Genomic DNA, 20,990 nt, shown 5'->3' with positions numbered 1-20,990 from the left:
TCATCACATCCGCGTCTAATACTCGGTTCTGCTATTTTTGTTGTGCATTTGTGTCTCTTTAACTTAGAATTTGTCGAAGCACTTTCTCTTCTGTTCACAGAATTATCTCTTATTTTCCTTTTTTTATGTGAACAATTATAACTCAATATTTAATAATTGTAAATATTTGTGAATTTTTTTTTATTTTATATTAAGGAGTTGTATAATTCAGCTACATTTTTTTTAAATAATTGCTTGTTCTTGTACGTTTATTTAAACTAAATAAATTACAATATTTAACAGAGAAGTTAGTAAAGGCTTATTAAAAGTTACTCATTGTGTTTCGTAACAATGAAACATTTTGATAGATGCCAGCAATTTTCCTATTTTGTTACAGAAACTAAATATTTGAATAATTTCCTTCATAGTTAATGCTGGAAATGTGTTTCCGTGCACAGAAAGGTAATATTACTACAAAGTTAAATAACCAACTAACCGCGTATAGATTTTTAAATATACTATGAAAAACCACAATTCGTTTATTAATAGTTAATAATGCCTACAGTTTTTAAATCAAACCACCACTCAAATCGTTATTGTGGTTACTAAACGTTATTACATGATCAATTAAACACTAACTGTATTATAACAAAACATACAGTTAGACTCTGTTTACTTAAAAATGCGTTTTAACCCTTTAACTCTGGTGATTGTTATGATTAGCCAAATTTTTTTATGGCGTTTATGAATTATTTGATTGATACGTATGTTTTAAATTATAATGTTAGATTATTGTATTAAATTGTTTCAAATCCGAATAATAGACGTTGCAACAGCCATTTTATATTTAAGAGATTATAATTCCCCGCTAATGAAATACACGGGAATAAGACTATTTCCGAGTAAAATGTTCTATTTGGATATCGCTAGCTATATTTTTAACTGTTATAAAAATCTAACAATAGCTGTGGGCCTCGCGGAATTAATAATAAACTTAATTAGCGGCTTAGTTTTTCCAGACCATGTTTTACGTCTGTGCCAAATTCCAGCGAAATTCTTTGAGCCGTTCTGGAGATATGTGACAAACTATCCATCGATTTTAAACATTTAAGATAATAAGAAGAAACATTACGATATTCGACTACATAATGATCTATTGTGTTCGCCAAAAATCGACGCTTTGTTTTTCTCTCTTTCAATAACAGCCTAATACCAATTCGCCATCCCTTAACCGCTTCCTTCGACTTCTCTCACCTCGTATCACTTCTCTGCAAGGCGTTCTTTATCCAATTACCCGAAGATAAATCTCACCTGTGACTGCAGGAAATAGCGAAGGAAAACCTTGTGTTGGAACGAAATTATACGAAAGTATTTTTACAAAACCAGATTTTTTTTCCCTTTGTTTGGTTTTAGTTTTCTTTGCCTTTAGTTTTCTTACGCTTTGTATACGATGTTATTCTGTTTATCTTCGATTAACTAGCAAAGGATATGGCAATGTTGTTACAAAGACTACGTGATTTTATATTATCCAAGTTTCTTTGACACAAGTTTGTGTATGTTAAAATTGTATATAAAAGCCTTCTAACTAACATTTATTTTGTAAACTTACATACATTTTTGATTGTTTAATTTTATTATACATCCATCTAATTTCTAGTTACTATGTAAGGTTTAGCAAATTGTCTAGTTCATATGAAACAATATTAGTACGAAGAAATACGCGTAAAACATTCTGAGTGAGTCGAATCGATTAAATTTCATATGCTTCCGCGATTCAGCAAATTAGATCGGCACTCGAAGCGGTCAGAAGTCGACACCGGGCCCTTCAGCCTGATATGACGCTTTGCCCTCTTAGCAATCACCGACAAATTTAAAGTGATAGCTAGCTTTAATACATTTATTTAATCGGGTTCCGTACGCTTTTGTAGATGCAATACATTTTTTACATTGATATTACTTGTTAAAATAATAAACTAAGAAATAAAGGAAAAATTAAATAAATAAAATAAAAACTGAATTTGTAATAGGTCAAAAGAATTGTTATTTTTCTTTAATGTACTATGAGGGATGGAAACAAGATGGGGATGATTTATTTTACAGCAATTACTATTAGTTTGTGTTTTTAATATGAACATAATAGTACTTATAGCTTAACAAGAGCATTGTTAAAAAAAATAATTCGATAAGAATTCCGTTGAAAAACCAATTAATCGAATAAAATTCTCGATCATGGTTCGATGACAATACCCGCGGGACCCTAAAATTGGAAGGAGATAATTCCCTTTTCGCGCGTATCGGAAGCAGATCCCATTTCCTCCGACAACATCAAAGTGAGATAGCAATCAGTTTTTTTTTTATTGAATCAGCAATATTTTTAAAGATTCAACTAGTTAGTGGCTCACGGTCGCGCCGATTTGCGATCGAGATGCTGCGGAAATTGTAACGAGGTAGCCAGCAATTTTATTTATAGCCTGTTTTTTTCTGATAAACTCTTAAAGATAAGTATTTAGAATTGAAAATGTTTTTATATCTTGCACCATTACTAGGTTAATATCAACTTTAAAGCTACATAATGTAATGGTTTGTTTGGAGAGGGAAATCTCAAAATATGTAGTAATCTGATCACCTACCGTTTAATGCGTTTCACTAATTCTTAAATTATAAGCGAATTAAGAGGTTCTGTGTTTATGTGAACTGATAGTCACTGTGGCCATAGTATTCTATGTCTGAACAAAATAGAAAACCCTTCTAAGTGGTGTGTAGTGATTTCCACAAGTTTTCTCTAACTTTTTAAATTTTCTTGTGCTTGAGTAAAATGCTCGGAGCGGGCAACACGAAGTAGTTAGTTTCAATTTTAAACGCTGATTAACCACGTACCCAAGCAACAAAGCGGAGAGGAACATGTCTGAAAAGTAAAAAGAAGCAACGCTTCAAACTCTAACGGGAGCCATTATTCAGTTTACTTATTTACCTCATTAGCGACTAGTTACATGTAGGATAGAATTTTATTTAACAATGTAAGATTTTGCCATAAATAATATACCCATAATAAACTCATCATCATCATTATCAGCGCACGATATGACCTACTGGGGGATTTGGAGCCTATCCTAAGTTAATGTGACTAGTAGTCCGTAGTCAAGCACGCTGACTCAGTGCGGGTTGGTGGATTCACATACATCTTTGAATTTCTTCACCGATATGTGCAGGTTGCATCACTGTCTTTCCTTCACCGTAAGAACGTTGGATACATTATGTACATATGAAATCAGAAAAATTAAAAACCATATTGGTATATGATAGGATTCATACCCAGGACCTGTGGATTACAAGTCAAGTGCTTACACCCCTGACCCACCGACGCTTTTGATGATAACTTATATTCCAAAAATCCGGACCTTTTGTTTTAAAAAAGGCGCACTGGCAACAACTATTTCATGTTCTAAATTCCTCTATTATTTGTACTTGGTACCAATAACGACTTATAAAGTTGCTAAAAGAGTCCCTTCAATTCTGAGAGGATGGTTGTGTTAGTTAAAATAAATCTTCTTACATTTCGTCTTTATTCAATAGATTCTACAAAATATTTCATATTGAAGTCACGTACAACATTCTAGTAGAAAAGCAAACATTCATGTGAGATATTTCATAGAGGAGAGTTCAATTAAGACAGATGGCTGTAGCGGCGCCATTCGATAGATTTACTACGCAACAATATCCAAAGCTTCGGCTTTTACTATTCAAAGATATTTCCTACAATTTCTCGGATTAGTTTTCCATCTATTATATACTAACGATTTGCTCTGACTACATTTACCTGAGTTGGGAAACTATATGTATTGTCAAGCTAATTTAAAATGTACTTTGGACAAAAGTCGTCATCATCAACTTGCTCTTGTCCCTACGTAGGGTCAGCATAATATGTGGTCTTCCATACATTTCTATCAAATCATATTTGATTCCACTCCCTTAAGCATATCTTCTCTCACAGGTCATCCATACTTCATTTGGTCCTCCTCTACCTTATAATATAAGATTTCGTTTTCATTGTTTTAGAAATAGCCATAATTTTTCAAATAAGATTTGTGACAGTAACAAAAATATAATAATTGTTTGTCAAATCCAATGAGGTAGTGCTATTTGTTATCTTAAATTTTCCATAATGAAAACAAAAGCAACTCCATAAATAAAAATAAATAATATTTCGTAAGTCATTTGTCTTGGTGTTGCAATTAATAAAGATACCCATTATTACGTTTTTGAAACATGATCTCAATTATTTGTACCGCTTTACGATATAAGTTAGTAAAGTTTATTCTTTTAAAATTGTTAGAAGTTGAAATTAAAAAAGTTTATCTACACCTGAGGCTAGTTAAGATTCTAGACAGGCGTTTTCATTGACACTAAATAAATTTAAGTGCTTAAACTATTATTATACTTGTATAATTTTTCAGTCTTCATTTATTTATTAAAATTTTAATTGCCCTGATCGTAGTCAAGTCTACTTTAAAAAAAGATTAGAATCCTTTAGATGTGTGAGATGTTGCTTGTAACTTTGCATTTTGTAATCTCTTAAATGTATTTGTATTTTTGACTGAATCTTAAGTTGTTTGTAACACGACTAAAACTTAGTGTTTGCTCAAGTTGGGGCCCGATGGAGCGCGGCTCGCAACTTGCTACCTGAAAGCATCTTAGGTAACTTCGGCTAAGTAAACAAACGACTTTCAGCAATTAATAAATATCAACGTGACCAAGGAACTTATAGAGTATAGTCCAAACGTTAGCATACGTTACAACTTCTCGTTTGCTCAGACACTGCTTAAATTTTAGTATGATTAATTAAATTTCTTGTTTATATCTTTCTACTCTGTAAGTGTTTATACTCTTTTGACCTAACTGACTATGTCCAACATTTTAGCACATAACTTGTAGACCTAATATGGAACCGATAACCTTTCTTTTTACACTTACGAGTATAGTATTGTTATGATGTTAATATATCGTAATAACACATAAATGTATGAAAATATCACAATAAAATATATTTACGAAAACAAAGCAATTGCATTTCATGTATGTAGATAATAAAATACGGCATGGTATCAGCGTAGCGCATAATGGTGAAAACGTTGTTCGCTTCGCCAAAATTAAAACAAGTAAATTCAATTGACTTTTAATGACGGAAAATTTTTCGAATTCCATTACAAATCAGTACCCGGCAGCTCAGATCAAAGGCGTTCAATTTACACAATGAACACACGCGGCCAACGCTGTCGCTCTGTTAATTAAATTTTATTGACAACTGTGATATTCTTTGTTGAATAAACATTTCCTTTTACATTCAGACTGCGTGCTTGATGCTGACGCGCGGTGGCCGTTTAAATAAATTATAGCGCTGTCTGATGCAACGTAGTTCTGCACAAAGCAGTGGTTTGGCGAAACAATATTGTAAAAGAGCACGTTTTCACTTCAGTTCAAAAAGTTATTCTTTACTATAAAATCGGGGTTCCCTGCTCTCAATTATCAGTCGATACGGCGCCGGTGGTCCCATGACGAGAAGTTTACATCAAAGTTAATAGTGAGAGGCGGCCGCGTGGCCGACGCGCTTCGCTAAGTGATATATGGGCCCGAAGAAACCCGCTCTGCGCCGGAGCGGAACGCTCTCAAACCCGCAACCGAATAAAACTGCCAAGTTTTCCGCATAAACTATCCAACGCCTCTAATGTGTAACATTTGAAGACTTATGTATTAACCTGAGACAGGCCCGACTATGTTACGAAAGTTTTGTAACGTGATTGAAACAAAATGATGTTATTTTGTGATTTACTTTTGTAATAATTAAACATTGAATCTCGAAATGTAAATGTAATGTACGTTTACAAAACGAAGTAAAATTTAACGATGTAACAAAAATAGTACTTGAGGTATATATTAAGGGTTGCAAATGAGAAATGTTTATGTATAAAACGTATAATATGATACAACAAAATGAACATGATATTATACAAAGAATAAATTTAACGGGGAAGCCAGTTAGCGGCCTTTGAGGTTCAGCGTTAATTTGACCGATAAACAAGTTTAATTAAAACCAAAGCAAATTAATTTAACTGATGATCTCAATGCAAGATTGAATTACGGCTTCAGAGGATTTCAAAATTAGTTTGACCTAGACAATAGCCGGCACTGAGACGATTGTTCAAATATTTGTAGATTTAGTCGTGGGGCCGTCGGCGTCGTAAACCACAGATATTGTCAGAGTATTGTCTCAAAGAGATTAGTTTCCTTACGTTTGTGTTGTTGGCAGTACCGGAAATAGTGAGTATCTCAATTGACCGGTAACAAAGAAGACGATATTGAGGCTACTTTTATACAATTCTTAGCATTGAACAAAGTAACATATTTTTATTACGTGAGTACTCATATTCATTTCTATCTAATAAAATCAAAATCAAACATTTAAGTATTCAAAAACGCATTGAGAGCTTTCATTGAAATTGATCAGTGGTCACAGAGTACACACACAAACTATGTAGATACGACGTTAAGTAAATATGTTGTCGTCTATTTCATTAGCATGAAAGCATCAAGTCCATCCAGACTTCGCAAGAACTTCAATGGAAATCACTTCATTTTCCGGTTTTCCCACTTTGACTGCAACATTCGTCGCCAAATGCCCGCATCGTATGCGGGGACAAGTTTTGTGCAGATTAAAGATAGAGCTATATCAGTTTCGGCAACCTTTCATTAGGAATGGTACAAAGGCAACGCAATTACAGCGAGGAGCGCGACATCTGGTGGCTTTATCGTTAAAGGGCTGCATCTTACGTTGCGCCATTTCGACGGCTCCGTCTCAAGCACGGTAATTTGTCTCTTTGCGGCCGGACTCCGTTATATTTCAATGCGGGCAAGATAACCTAAAATACTTTCATCTCCTTAATCTTATACAAACATACTTTATCTTTGTTACTAACAAATTAACATAATAAATAACAGATCAACATAATTTTAACAGGGATATTGGCCGTACTTGGTGTGACTAAAATTAAATTTAAAATTAAAGTAAATGCAATTTTCCTTTGAATTGTATTAGAATGGAAATAATCGTATGAAATTGCGTTATTAATTTCTAGGTCGAATTTAAAATTAAAACGAAACGATCCCTTAGAGATATATTCGAAAATATCATTTGCCGAGTCGCGAATCTCGACGTAATATAATCGACACTTGAACAATGTAACTGAGATAATATTTGCTTTGAGTTGGGGCTCGGCGTCGACTTGTGAGAACGCCACGAAACGCGGGTATACATTTACTTGTATGATTAAGAAAATTATACCAGCATTAAAAGCTTTGCCCGCTATTGTGTGGCTGATGTGTTTGTGTTAACTACTAATCTAATATTAAAACATAAATTAATCTTTAAAACTGACACAAACAATAATTTTTACTAATTCAATTGCAAACAATTTTGTCAGATATTTATTTACATTTTTGTTACAGGTAATATATAACTGATTTGGTATGACAATCAGGTAACGATGTTGAATTTTTACTTTATATAATATTAGTTTTTTTAAGCTGTATTTTTAATTTAATTTTTAAATTTTTGATGTAAAATTGTTACCTTGTTATTCGTTACGGTTAGAGGTAATCCAATATAGTGCTCAAGTAAACCATTTCCATAATTGACAAGACATGACCAAGTCTTGGCAATCACAACTTGATCATAGTTGTAATTAAGTAATAACTTAGCTTGTGCATCTTAGCAACCGCATGTTTCGTAAGTTACCTAAACTAATTTTAACGTACAGATTTATCTAAACCAGTATATACCAGTTCAGTCGTGATTAACGCTTTTAAAATCGTTGTATTTCAACAAATTTATTGCATACTATCTGTCGCCCACGACTCCGTCCGAGTGGAATTTAAAAAAAAACAAAGTAGCTGTTCAGTTCAGTATCTGTTCTTCTAGGCTACCCTCTACATATATGCCAAATCTCATCGAGATCCGTTCAGCCGTTCATCCAAATAAAATTTCGCATTTATGATATTAGTTTGAGTATGATTAAATCTTAAATTCCATGTTGTTAATTAATGAAAATACCTGCCACGTATTTCAATTTTCCTAATGACGTATGCACATTAAATATGAATCAACCGATTTAGTTTCCGCTTAATCGGCTTTTTAGAAAACTCATTTGACTGGTAAATTGTTTTAAGCCCACACAATTGCACAGTTGGTTAACAGAGGTAGATATTAAAATAATATGGTAGCATTATCTGATTTTTTTTTAATTTTAAATAAATATATATATTTTTTAAATCCGATGGAATAGCGTACCTTAGAACTTGGAAAAAATAAGAACGAATTACAAAAAAATACGTTTAATTATTTTGCCTTTGCTAATCTTATTGCCTTGCACTTGATATAGCTTAGTCTACACACAGGATGTTTTATCTCATTGAGAGTTGATTTTTGAAATGGTAACACTCCCGTATAAAGGGTCTCTGGAGGCCTTTTCTTTGCTTCCCTTTTGTGCTACAGATTACGTTTCTACAGGTTATATTATTCCATACTTAAGTACAACTATTATAGTTACAATTAATAACTCAGTGTGTTTAGAACACCCTTTATTCATTTAATGCTATTGAAATTTATCCGCTACGATGATTTCTAATATCGGCGAGCCACATGAACATAACAGTTCGTTGTTCGTCGAACCGTGGATAATAACTGCACATCGTATAATAGAGTTTTAATTTAAAATAATAAAGTCAGTGCAAGCACTTTTTCTTGTAACGTTCAATGCACCAACTTTATTAGTTTTAATAATTTTTACGTTGAATATTTTTCTTGCATATCAATTCCATATCTTTGTTTAGTTAATATGGTTAATAGAGTTATTTCAGTCAAAATTTCAGTTTGGTCTATCAAGCGAAGATCTTATTTTATATTACGCCAAATATGTCTTTACAATTGCATTAAGAATTAGCTGTTGCTCGCGACTTCGCCCAAGTGAAATAAAAGCTTTTTAATTGTGAAAGAATTATTGAAATCGGCCCTGTAGTTTTTGAATTATATTTTTTTAAGAAAACTAAATAAAAACAGATTGTATCAGTTTGTTAGAAGCATTGTTAAATTTCAGTGGTTTTAATATACTTTGTGTTTTGGCAAATTTAGTTTCTTAAGCAATATTTACGGCTGGTTTGAAAACTGATTAATTAAAGTTAGAAAATTTTCTTCTTACGTTTTAACAAAACAAGAGGGTGACTTAATCCAATTTGCGCTATAATTATGACGTCATCGGAGAAGTATTTAATTAAAGGCCTTTTGAGGGCCTCCAAGGTAATTGTTGTTCAATGAGTCTTTGTAGCCTGATCGCTTCGACTGTTTGCACTCAGTGATTACGTTCCAGCAAGTCCGTTTGTCAACATCTATTTACGATAGTTAACCTAATGCTTCTTGAGAAAATTCCTTTATTCCTCCTTACATTTTCTGAAATCAATAAAAAAACTAACTTCATGTTGATATAACAAGAGTACCTTATAACGTAGTTTAATTATTATATGTCATTACAGAACAAGGGTTACATTTTATGCGTCGGAACGGTCGCGAAGTTGGTTGCAGAAGGATGCGACTACATAGATTATAAAATATGCATAGATTTAAAACTGCCACAGAGTAACAAAAACAAATGATTGTTCTGGCGCGAACATAGAAAAATAATTATAATTTAATTAAATTGTAATGAACCTTTGTAGTTTATAGTGCACGATGCAGTTAATGGCGAAAAGAGATTTTATTACGCGCCAGGAAAAATCATAGTGGGGAAGCGTCTAGTCAAGGTAAACAAACCCTTTCTTGGCCTCGGAAATACAAAAGGGATTTACGCTTGAAAGTTAATTAAAATTTAAATATGTGTATGTAAATGAATGAGAATTGTAGATGCAGATTTTATAAGTCTAAGTATTTCTTTTATTTTTTTAAATAATGGGACGGATTCTCGGTCTTATTAAATAAATGTTGCAATATAAGTTAATACTAGATTTTGCCCGCGACTCATTCCGCGTGACATTTAAAAGTAATAATAAAGAAGTGAAAAAATATAGCCTATGTTACACACAGATAAATTACCTTTCTAACGGTGAAAGAATTTATAAAATCGGCCCATTTTTGAGCGTATTCATTACAATCAAACAAAAAATTTTCCTCTTTATAATATTAGTAATAGGCAAACAATACATAATAATTAGAAAATACATTTATCATAATTAAAATACTACTATTTTAAAACAAGTTAACTTAAGTCGCAATTTGTATGCTTAAATATCCACTTATTTTTTAAAATAATAAACGATGCATAAATATAGTTTTATACTTAAAATTTACGTTTAAACTTTTAAATCATTGTGAAAATATTTAGTAGACGACAGAGGAACACTAAGCACTTAATAATCGATCTTATCACTAACGTATTATGGTAGATTTTACCCAAAATTGGTATCTAAAATGCACAACTCCGCTTCGCTTCACTTTGATTGATGGTCATCCATGTGACAAATTTTATATGGCCCTTGGGGTTATTAGTTTCGACTGATACCAACATAACCTGGTCATTATACTGTCTGACCGTTTAAGCTTCTATCGAGCGGCTTGCGGTCAGCTTATGTTGCTAATTTGACACCTCTTTGAATTAGAATCAGCGCCCGTTAGATATAAAATATAAAGACATTTCTTAATCTTATTGTAGTACATTTTTCTTGCTATAAATTCTTGTATTACATTAAAGTGCTTACAACAACAAACATTCACTAGTAGGAAATGGAATATCTGTTTAAAATCTGTAGCAATTTGGATGATAACAGCGACTGTTGTTTCAAACTTGTACCAATTGCGTAATCGATATATAGTTCATGAGCATAAGAAATTTTAAATAGCCAAATGTCTCTTTTAAGTATTTACTTACAATCTATACCAATTTTATAAAGAAAAAAGATCTATATTTTTGTATATATTGAATAACTCAAAAACTATTGGGCCGATTTTAAAAGTTGTTTCACCATTAGAAAGGTAATTAATCTGTGAGTAACATAGGCTTTAAATTTGCTCCTTTTAAGAATCTCACGAAGTAGCGGGCAACACCTAGTATAACATAAATCATTAAAACTACTAATTGTAAGTGAACAAACTATATTGCCAATACAAAATGTATTGCCAATACAAATCCATCGTTCGTGTACAAAAAAAGCCGCAATAACTTTTTACAAACAAATAGAGCCGCAGAGCAAACGCAGTAGAAAACGAGCAACGAATAACCCTCGCATATATTTAATTAAAAACGATTATACGCGGTAGTTTTCCGCTTTATCGACATTTTATGACTACAGTAAATAAAACTGCATTTGAGTTTTGTGTACCGAAAGGGCATATGGGATAGTCCGGGCTTTACCGCAACTCTGCTCCGGGCTGGCTGGATTTATTAAAATTTTACATTCGTATCACATTTATGAATATTACCTACTCACGAGTAATTAAAAAATAATTACAATTGTTTTAACCAAAGATTAAATATCATGCAATTTATATCATTACAAAAACTAGCTGTTGCTCGCAACTTGCACCCGTGAAATTAAAAAATAATAAAAAGGTACCTTTATCACGGATTAAAATTTTCACAAATCATTATGTGGGAATAAATAAGATTTTTTTATATCTTGCAATTATTTCTTTTAATTCCACGAAGACGAAGTTGCGAGCAACAGCTAGTAAAAAAATAATTCCTTAAAAACTATAATATATTGATCACGGATAAATTACCTATCTAACGATGAAAGAATTTTTAAAATCGGTCCAGTAGTTTTTGAGTTATTTCAATACATACAAAAATACAAATCTTTCCTCTTTATAATATTGGTGTAGATAAAAATCGTATAGAAATTGTAACACAAAAAATAAATGTTTAATTTATTTTCATAACCAAGGAAGTAATTTCAATCCAATCGCATCAGACTGACAAAGTTGCAATGAAACTTTCATCTAGCTAGAACTAGAAATAGCTTGTTAATCCACCACTAAACCGAATTATATCAACTTCAATGTTAAACAGCTCAGTAACGAAGACAAAACCGTGTTTATACAAGAGTAAGTTACCTTTGTACTCCAACTCAAGATTATTCCGCCCATTAATTCCATTTCGTCTTATGAAATTTCTCGCGCTCGAGACAGTCGGGTTACAAGAATCTCGAGCCAATACGAGGTTTTAAGGTAAAATAAACGTCTATATTGTTCGTCGGAGGTATCCGGACTAATTAGTCGCCCGGCATTTGTTGGACAAGATATTTACTGAACAATTTTCAATAATAACCGTGGATGGACCATCGGCGGCGCGTTTGCGGGCAGACCTCTATTTGTTTAATTAATATCCGACGTAATCGACTGGCGCGTTGTTTTTAAAAACGAAATACAAAATTATTATGTCGCTTCTTTTATTTTTTAATTCATTTAACAGAATATTAATTGACACAAAATGTACAAATTGTCGTGGATAGATAGATTTTCTAAACTAAAAACCGTTCGCTAAACACTTGGTTCAAATTTAATTATGTCACAAACCGATCTGCATGTTAGTAATTACAGTGATTTTATTGTGGCATATTTAGAAATGAGCGGTGACTAATTTAAACTTATACTAAGGCCTGTCCCACCTAATTGTAAATTGTCTGATAACAATCGAACGTATAAGTATCTGACAGTGACGTCATTTTTAAACTATCTGAGCCTCTATCAGCCAGTAGTAAGACAGGCCCTAAGCATACTATCAAAGAATCTATTATTATTGTTTACTATCGCAACTTGTTAACGTTTGTTTAAAATTTGACGATAAAACTATCATATCGTGTACATAACAATATTCATAACAAACTAGTCGTACGATTTCATGTGTAGATAATTACCGGCTCATTTTACACTGGATAATTAATAATTACGCTTAATTCTATTAAAATGTAATACCCTACACGGGATCATTCGTAAAGTATTACAAACATAACACCGCAACATTTCCAACGGGGATTTAGTTTCAGCCTGAAATTAGTGATTTCGTGAAATGTATCCGTACAAAACTAAATCCATCTGATCATTCAAAGTATTCATTACCAGATTAAAATAGTTGATATTAAAAATAATGCTTGATATCAAAATAAACAATAGTACAGATTCGGAATTCATACAATATTGTAGATAAAAGAATCTCTAACGGCCGATTTCAGAGCTACATTTAACCATTCGTAACTTGAGTTTTACTCCGTTGAAACAAAAGTCAAATTAAGGCCAATGAATCGCTTGGTACTGACAAAATATATGCAAACTTCAGAAACCCAGAATAAGTCAGGTAATATTTTAGAGTGACAAAAAATATTACACTAAAAGAGAAGACTTTAAAATGTGTCATTACTCTAAATTAATTTCCTAAATTGATACATTTTTTATATTCTGAAATATTCGACTTTGTAACGTAGAAACTGCAGTTTGCATGCTATATCCAAACTTGCACAAGTCATTCATCAAATTGAGCAAATCGACGTGCGTGAGTTTGCGTATAATCGATGTATAGAGTTGTATCAGGTCTCCTGCAACTAAATAATAGACTAACAGTGTTCTAGAATCGAGAATCGATTATCGAGTGTCCGCTATCGAAGAACAGATACAAAAACAAACACATAATATCTCTGAAATTAAAAAAAAATGTTAGTCAAGAACAGTCTTTGAACAACAAGATCATTATGTTTTCCTGTATCTAAATTTCATGTTTAATTTATTAAGAAAAAAACTGGAGACAAAAGCTCTTAAAACGTAATAAGCTATATCATACTGATATTATAAAGAGGAAAACTTTGTTTGATTGTATTGAAATAACTCAAAAACTACTGGGCCGATTTCTTTCACCATTAAAAAGCTACGTTGTCAGTGAGTAGCATAGGCTATGTTTCATATTATTTTTTTTAATTTTACGCGGTCGGAGTTGCGGGCGAATACTAGTTCATTATATTATTATGACTAAAGTTTAGTAAGTCTTAAATCATTATTTAACAATGTTCTTAAATCGACTTAAACAGCGAAATCCTCTACACTCATATTGGTTTCACCCTTAATTTAACTCTTAAGGTGACGTATAGGTGGCTTCGACGAGGCAGAAAGTTGTATATAGCCCAGAGTGAGGTCTTACCAATTGATAGAAGCCATTCCGATGGTACGCCTCGTTACCTCGCGGTTGATGACTTGATTTTGCTGATGTTTTAATGCTAATGATTCCATTCACTTCGAGGGCTTAAATCAATCTTTATTTTATTCACTAGCTTTCGCCTACGATTCTGTCTACATCAAATTAAAAAAAATATATAAGTAGCCTGTGAATCCCTCCAGATTATTCTCTACATCTATGTCAAATGCCACCAAGATCCGTTCAGTAGTATTTCCAAACTCTAACAAACTTGCATCTATCCATACTTCCTCATTTATAATATTAGTAAGATTATCTTAAGGAATTTATGAAATTTTGATTAAAAGACTCAGTAACAAATTAATTCTAAAAACATAAAACGTATTTATTTGTCTGTAAACAAACTTCCATGCAGGATAATGGTCAGAATTAAAAATATAATGTAAACTTTATCAAGTTAATTGGTTTAGAAGAGAAAAGCTATTACAATAGAAATCTATGTTATTTTGTGGCAAAGACAGCTCGGTAATTACGGTAAAGGATAGCAGAATAAGAGAAGCATGCAGCTTTGTAATACATTTTTGCTCTGTTCGCATTGTAATTGCAAACAAATGCAGTAATTCTTTAAGCGCTCACAACCCGTGGTTTTTGACACAACAAAAAATCTCCCCGCAGTCGATTTTGCATAATAACTTAATCTAACATTGTGAATACAAATCTAATTGGATTTCATGTTGCCCTCTTTGTTTGTCTTTCGTAAAATATGAATAACGGGTATTCTTTTTACCTCTCTACAAGTTCAATTTACCAAAGTACGTACTGTGAGTAACCTTTGCTTTTGTTTTGAAAATACCGAAATAGAGAACTTGATTTTAAACTCTGGTTGTTATGGAACGTAAGTGCTTTTACAAATAAGTGTAAAAAATGTAACTTAACCCTTTTATGAGTTGCGTTATCATTTATAAGACTTTATTTACTTTACCTAAATTAAAAAATGTACTTCGAAAAGGAGATATTAATATTCATTTTTGAAATAGAGATAAAACTTAAGACCTTGCAAACGAATTAACTCCCGAAGTCTTTTTTATCACTGCAGCGCAAAGTAACGTTTTCTCGGACTTCGTAAGTTTAACTACTGAGTTGGTTGAGGAATATTTAATTTTCTGTTTGTTTCAAAAACTAGTCTGTTTGATAAGTAAGAGCTTTGTAGCGCGGTTCGGTCAGCTTAGGTGTAGCCCGGGAGATCCTCACCGCAAATATCGCTTTGCTCTGTATAAATGTAAATTCAGTGATAGAGAAACGAGTTTCTGTACTGTCATATCCATTTTATATTTCACTAGCTTTTGCCCGTGACTCCGTTCGCGGAAAATTAAATTAAACAAAAATAGTGTGCCTATGTGTTCTTACAATCTATACAGGCTAAAGGTAGCTAGTAGTATTTAGCTCAAATTTAATCGAAATCTGTTCAGCATTTTAAGCTACAAACTCTAATTTCGCAATGGAGCTTTTGACTTGTCAATATTAGTAAGATTTAATGGTAGATAGTTACAGCTGCAAGGAAATTTTATATGAATGACAAGGATTTTTTTTTCTTAGAATTCATCATTACAGGTATTATTTGATATAATATGATACTTACAATCAATAAACACTTGGAATAACTCCGAGTCAGTTTTAACAAGCTTATGTGACTTTGTTCACGAATACTGAATCGCGTGTAATTTTAAAAATTATTCTTGCCAAAAGAAATGTGTTATGCAAGAGAAATAAACAAAATCCAAAGTTGCTCAAAGAGCATGAAAAACTACAACGAGTATCTTTTAGCGAAAAGAGGACTTAATTGAATTTTTTAATTGCTATTTTCAGTTGATTTTATGTGCTGAATGTAATAAAATAACTCAAATAAGAATTAAAGATGCCTAATTAAACTCTTCGCTGATTCGGAACTTTGTTAATATTCATAAGATTCACGGAGCTTATCCTTTTGGTAAATTTTTAATTGCAATCGGAAGTTAATAACTCATAAGGCTGACATAGGTACAACAACGGTTCAAAGTTCGACAGCTGTAAACTTCTCTTTGTTTATTCAACTTCGAGTTTACGAAAGCAGGTAAGTTTTCGAACATTGCGGTTTTAATGATCTAATATTAACGAACGCTGAGGGTATTAATTAGGGATTCCAAGTATAATATCAATAGCGAAGCTGTAGGCGCAGGGCGAGGAGGGCGCGGCCGCGAGCCCGCACCGATACCGCGCCGCGCTTTTGCCTTACGTATTTTCACCGAGCTAAACATTTCCGATACAATGTTCCTATCACAAATAACCTGATAATAATATGAAACCCTTGCATCCCTATATTTTGTAACATTTATATCTAAAAGTTGCATTTTTTATTGAAATTTAATTAATTGTAAAACGTTAATAAAATCACTTATATAGTAGATTATAAGGTAATTTTAACGAATTGCTATTACTTAAAAAGCTTTAGACGACAATGTAAAGAGTTTTTCCTTTAACAAGTGTCAAATTTATTGACGTGTTCGCGGTCGAATAAGCCTATCCATGCGAAGATCAAAAGATTTTTTTATGTCTGGAATTGACATATTGTTTTGTGTTTATCATATAAAAAATAATAAGATCGGTTTATCATACAGTGAATAAGAAGCTTTGATTGGCTCTATTTCTACAAAAACTAGAAATCATAACGTATTTACAAAATCACTAAAAACGAATTTTTGAAAGCAATATTAAATTTTAACCGAAACATATGTAATACTAATTTATACAAAACTAATTAAGCTCTAGTTCCACTAAAATCACGATTTCAATCTTAAAGTAGCAAGTAAGGAAATATACCAATCATGTGAATCCGATCTGGTGCGGAGTTGCGCTGTACATAATTAATTCAGTCTTTGACTAAGAGATCTAATAGCGTATCGAAGAGCGCACAAACTGTGCCACTTCCAGCTATCTGTATTTCTGTTTCGGCATTTATTGGCTGACGTCGCGTTCGGATAATCCTACTACGTCAGCTTCGTAACCTCTTTAATCCTTCTTCCCCCTTTTTTAGCAAACCTGTAACATACTTTATTCAGACTTTACGTTTTGAGATTTCATCTTGGTTATGTAATTTTAATTTCTATGCGTTAATTTTATATGTATTTAAGATAAGATTAGTCAACTGTTCAATTAAAATATTGTTGTTTTTTTAAATGATGGAATTACTTCTTATTTCAATTATAACTCTAATAATGTATTAGGAACAATACAAAACCAATGGTTTTGAGATAATTTAGTACCTAAAATATTTTTTATTCGCATTTTTCATTAAATTACCTAAACGGTCTACCGAAAGCATGAAAAGTGAATAAACAGCTAAATTTCGTTACTCCTAAACTTCCCCTAATGGAGTTATAAACTGCCGTGAACCGAAGAGAAACTATCTTCATTGAAACTAACGCGACCAATCAATAGGTCTTTTCATTAAATTAATAACACCACTTACTACTTACTACAACAAAACTTCTTAGACTTTAATACTTGTAGTCACTGACCCTTTGTGAATGTCGACAATTTGTAAGTTACCTAAACAAATTGTGAAAATTCCGTAAATTACTTATTCAATATGTTTGTTAGCGTCTTATATTGACACTGTAAAAGTTCATTTGCGAATTTTTAAGATGCCTACACTGTTAATAATGTAATTAGTCGATTCTTTACAATTTGTCTAGGCAAATTATGAAAAGACAAACATTCGCGATCCGCCGGTAACGCACAAGGGCCGGTGGCTCAAAACTTGTAACCATCTTACAGTAGAAACGCCAGTTGTGATATTCACAAAATTACTCGTCTAGCCAATCTGTAGGTAGTTATTTGAATAATAGAAGTTGGTGAGTTGGCGCAAACATTTGCTATCTGCAATCAAAGGTCCGACTCGCCTCCGTGCAGGTGAGCTGTTTTGACTTGCATGCTTTAAATTGCTGCATCACTATTCAAGAAATGATATATATTGTGCAATAGTAGAGTAGAATTATTCCACTTCACAAAGTAAACGTTAGATTAGTTAACTTTAAAAACATAACATTATTTATGATGTATGTATACACGCTTCAAGAAGTTTAATTTCTCAGTATTTGTCCCACAAACTATTTTTGTATAAATATTTTGATGCAAAACAGCAGCAGAGTGAGCGACGTAATTTTGAGCGAAATGAATGTTAAAGAAATATTTACTGCGTCCTCTATGAAAACGATGCAATAAGTTTATTTATGAGTTGTTATTTTATGTTATGAAGTTAATATTGTTTTATATAAATAATTCTTGCTTGTCTGTCGATTGAATTATTGCAATTTATTCTTGTTAATGTGTTTTTGAATTCCCGATGAGGTTGGAAAGTATTGTCACATGTTTAATGTTTTTATTTAGTATAGCTTTTTCCCGCGATTCGATCCGCATGAAATTTAAAAATAATAATAAAGAAATAAAAAAATATAGCCTATGTTACTCACAGATAAATTACCTTCCTATCGGTGAGAGAATTTTTAAAATCGGCCCAGTAGTTCTCAAGCCTATTCATTACAAACAACCAAAGTTTTTCTCTTTATAATATTAGTACATATGTATTACTGGAACAAGAGGCGTATTTTTCGTAAATCCATTTTTAGATCATTTGTTTCACTCCTATTTATTTTGTGGTATCAATCGACAAAAATAAAACTAAACTCGATTATTCTATTTCTATGATGTGATGGTTTGTATATTTTCAATTGTAATCGTATCTCACATCTGCAGCTTGTAATCAAACAATGTTTTCCTTAACGTATGAACACATCACAATTTAGTTAGGTTGCCGGAAGTGGTCGTGTGCCGCAGCGATTGTTCTCGTTTGTTTGGATTTGCGCGTCGCTTGTATATCGTTTAGAGCTTCAGCTAAACCCCTGTTGCGTAGCAATGCTATAACTGACGTAGGGACAGACTCTGGCATAATCTTTATTGGGCATTTTTTTTTTGTTACTTTACGCTGGCTCCAGAAAAGGGATTAATGATTCCAAATTTACACGAATTTGTCGTAACTGTCACCAAATTTGATTTATAATTTAGTGTATACTTAATTGTATTAATGTAATTATCGAAACTAGTCTTACCTAATTAATGTAGTAATTGAAATGTTTGAAATTTCCAATACAAAAGGAATTCTAATTAAAACAAAAGGCTTTATGAACAAGGTCGAAATGTTTAAAGCTTTTACACTGTTTATAAAACATAATTACAAAGTTGCGTACATTCTTTAATTAGGCTTGTTATTAAATTCTTGTTATAAGATTAGGGAATTTAAAACACGATATGGAAAATTAATTTTCCTCATTGAGTTTAAATTCAACATTATACAAAAAAATGTTTGTATTCTATTTTAATAATAAAACTTACTATTGTTAGCTTTTTAACTATTTTTGATGTGTTCTGTATTCTTAAATGTTATTTGTTAATCTATGCTTTTTATCAATAAATTTACATTTATTTAAAACAACAATATTGTTAGGAAAATATTAGGAAACGGAAGGAATCTACTATTCCTACTGGGGGTAGTTTTATAAAATATATGGCAAGGAGTGGCTCGGGCTCAGTTGCAGTCTCGGCGCTCAGTCGCCAACAAGCTCAGTGTTTTACTAGTCGTCATGACGAAACGTTTGATATATTTGCGTTTTCGCATTGGAGTTCAGTTTTGTGTTTTAAAGTAATTTACAAGTATTGTTAATATGGCCGTCCGTTAAAGGTAGTCATTTGTGAAAATATCTAACACTATGTGTTATGATGTGTAATTTTTTTCGTTTGTCGCTATATCATGAACAGTTTTTAATTTTACATAACTTCAGTCCAACACCCAAAGAGGTAGGACAAATTGGTATTTGCTGGTAATTTATACACCCCTTTTTTACTATCAGTTATCTTGCAGCATTAAAATGCAAGACCTAAAGTACTCATTTTATAATAGTACAATCAGAAATTTAATCAATCGCAACAATTATTATGTTCGTAAGATACGGGTTTCTTACCACGATTAGATTGTTTTAGCTCCCGATATTTCGCCACAATTGCGTGCACTATGTTCACGGGCTGACTGAAGTGATACGGTAGTGTGAAAAAAGAGTTACAATAAGCTTTATTTGTAAAAACCACAACAGTCTAAAGTTATAAATCATAACAATATTAAAAAATCATACACCGTATTTAATTACAAATACAAGGCAAATAAATTACGGTTTTGGTAAAATTAATAATTAACTTATTATTAAACATATGAATTGAAAATATTTTACTTAACCACATTGACATATTGATATCTCAACCACTGCAAACGGTTTCGAGTAACGCTATAAATTTTTGTTTACAACAAAATTATTTTTAAACACTTGTGATAATTTTAGTATAGAATACATTTTTTCATCTATACTAATATTATTTAGAGGAAAACTTTGTTTGTTTGATTGTAATGAATAGGCTCAAAAACTACTGGGTCGATATTAAAATTCTTTCACCGCTAGAAAGGTCATTTATCTGTGAGTAACATAGACTATCAATTTTTTTTTCGATTCCATTTTATTGATTTTAAATTTCACGCGGACTCAGTCGGTAGTCTTGGCTTTTATATTAAAACAAATAAAGACGAATTTCGTGAGATATTATATCAAGATTAATGTGAACAATATTTGTCAGTTGTTAATGTCGGAAAGGGTGTGAAAATCTAAGCATGTTGTCGCCGCTTGTGACGTAGAGCTCCGTGCAGCGTGCGTC

At 32.1% G+C, this 20,990-nt stretch overlaps 1 protein-coding gene across 3 annotated transcripts in view; it reads left to right on the top strand.

The window, feature by feature from the left end:
- The window catches only part of LOC106105455 (polypyrimidine tract-binding protein 2), a 316,933-nt gene that overhangs the window by 142,230 nt on the left and 153,713 nt on the right, over window positions 1-20,990 (top strand). The gene's annotated exons all lie outside the window — the stretch shown is intronic.

This window comes from Papilio polytes, unplaced genomic scaffold (genome assembly GCF_000836215.1).
Source record: "Papilio polytes unplaced genomic scaffold, Ppol_1.0 DF822845.1, whole genome shotgun sequence".
NCBI lineage: Eukaryota > Metazoa > Arthropoda > Insecta > Lepidoptera > Papilionidae > Papilio > Papilio polytes.
This window is presented reverse-complemented; position numbering and strand designations above follow the sequence as displayed.